Here is a 2,797-nt window from a genome sequence, read left to right as displayed (position 1 = left end):
TTTCATTCAATGTTTTCAGTTTGATGTAGCTTTATCATTTTTTCCCATTTTTCTTCTTTTTAATATAATTATTTTCTAGCGAAAAAAAAAATAACATCCTTTTAAAACACTTTTAAAGATAGAAAACCCAATTTTATTCCTTCCTTATTAAATCATCAAACAGACTTGGGTTTAAAGAACAAGCCCATATAAGTTTAATAAAAACAAACCTCTTGGGGTCGAATACATGACCCTTTAGATGACCAATAACATAGTCATTTTTCAAAACATTGATTAATGGCCTCTTGTTTCTATGATTAAATACAAATAAAATATAAAATTTCATATAAACATCTCATAGAACAAATTAGATAATTAAATGTGGCTCGAAACAATGAATCCAATGCAAAAAATGGATTTCAATTTGGCCTGAGAACGACTATTAAAATGACATTTAAAGTAGCTTACATGAAAACCCAAAAATAATCAAAATCCAAACAAGCCTCTATGGTTTGTTTTTTTTCTTTTTTTTTTTTTTTACTTAATACTTTTTCCCAGTCAATGCTGGGAAAGTCACCGCTGGCGATGTAATACCCCATTCTAAACTTTATTAATAAAATAAATTTTGTATTGTACCTTGTAGGAATGACATCAAAACTTCTCTCCGTCAATGTTATTGCAAGACTTGAGAGGCATGGACAACAAAGGTAAATGACAATTTTTCTTATTGAGTTGTTATTAGTAAAGACAATAGAATGAATTTCTTATTGTACTTTTAATTTTGGGCTCAATGCCTCCAAGGGCTAGTAGCCCAGTGGTGATTTAGTGACTTCATAAGAGGAAGGTCTAGAGTTCAATACTCCCCATATACTTTGTGTGAGTTTTTCTCATATTTGTAAATTTTTAAACCAAGTAAAGGCAAAATGGTCAATTTACAAGCAAGTCACTATTTAAGGGTTCCTTGAATAGTAAAAGAACTATTGCATGCATTGAGGCCTATTGAGCTATTGGCTAAAGTGGAGATGAAGAAGGGTGTTATTGTCTTTTCTCTCAAGTGGAGTGAATTGCAATACTTCAAAGGTTAGAGGAGTTAGAATGAATTATCACTAAGTATGGGGGTACCATCAAAATACAAGTATTATTGCTTGAAAACCATGCAAGTGATGAGTCAAGGGGCAATTTAGATAATTCATAAATCCTTAACAATGATAAATTAGAGAAGTATATACCGATGAGTTCCTTTTTCATACTTTACTTATCTATGTCAAGAGAAGGAGGAAAAAAGGGAAGACGTTGAAGAGGAGCTCAAGAAATGGAGAGGAAAAGAGAGGAGGAAGAAGATGATCAAGGAGGAGAATGAGATTCTATAGCAACTCAAGCTTGAATCTAAAGAGGGAGAAGAAGATCTGAGAGAAAATAAAGCTCCTCTCTGAAAAATTTCTTAGAGTCAGGAGGTCTTGTTTAGTTTAGGCTTCTAATCCACACTTGAGTACAAGATTTCAGAATTCAGGGTAGTGTACTAACTTACATATTCTTATTCAAGAAATACTTGTGAGATTTGAGTGTGAGATGAACTTAAGAAGAAGTATTCATGTAGGTTATGGAATCCATGTGAATGAACTCAAGGATTTGAGTTAAAATTTGGGAATTTTGGATCCTAAAAATCTATTTTAGATTTGGATTTACTGTTTTGGTAGACAGACCTTTGTTCAGTAAAAAGTATAACTTTTTCATATGAACTCAAAATTGATATATTCCAAGTTTTTTAGAAACTAGACTCATATAGCTTCAACTTTGTTAGAAATAGACCCTGTGTAATTATGCTCCTAAATGACCTTAAATTGCATTTGAAGTGAACATAGATTCTGCCCGAGAGCAGAATTAAATTTCTGGGCAGTTGTTTTTGCTGTTCTGGTCTACATACCTTTGTTCAGTGAAAATAGCCTAACCTTTTCATATGAACTCAAAATTAGTCAATTCTAAGTGTTTTAGAAATTAGACTCACAAAGCTTCAACTTTGATAGAAATAGTCTCTGTCTAATTATGCTTCAAAATGACCTTAAATTTCACTTGAAATGAAAACATAGATTCTGCCCGAGAGCATAATTTAATTTTTGTGCAGCTGTTTGAAAAACTAAAGAAAATAGATTGTACGAAAATTATCAAAAATTTTTCATCCAAACTCGGATTGATGTGATTCCAGTGACTTTTGATTCATGATTCGATAATATAAATATGTTTAGAAGAAGTCATTTTATGATTGGTTATTGAGAATATGTCTTTTTGGTTACCAGGGAACGGTTGACGTGTTGTGAGTTTGTTGTTCTAACATTTATCACTGAAGAATCGAGGTGAATGATTTCCTTCTTAAATGATTTCCCCGTACATGTGTATAGCTTATGATTTATGTGATGCATTTTCTATGTGCATATGATGATGTGGAGCATGTAGATGCAATTATAGTGTAATTCAATGGTGATATTGGGTTGCATATTGTAATGATGAGCATGTGTTTATGTTGAGAGTGCTTTGGGTAATATTATGTTTATGAGAATTATCAAGAGACATGTTTGGGTGAGACCTGGTCAAGAGACATAATTGGTGAGACGGAGGTCAAGAGGCCGCACTGTGAGGTACATAGGTGTCAAGAGACACTTGGGTGAGACCTAGTCAAGAGACGACATGGTGAGGCATCCGTTGCCAAGAAACTTGTTTGGTGAGACTAGGGTCAAGAGACTTTGTGGTGAGGACCAATTATGCCTAGGGGCAAAGGAAAATGTATGGCATAGGCACTTTTATGGTTGTTATTTTTCTTTTT

This window comes from Macadamia integrifolia, chromosome 3 (assembly GCF_013358625.1).
Source record: "Macadamia integrifolia cultivar HAES 741 chromosome 3, SCU_Mint_v3, whole genome shotgun sequence".
Classification (NCBI taxonomy): domain Eukaryota; kingdom Viridiplantae; phylum Streptophyta; class Magnoliopsida; order Proteales; family Proteaceae; genus Macadamia; species Macadamia integrifolia.
This window is presented reverse-complemented; position numbering follows the sequence as displayed.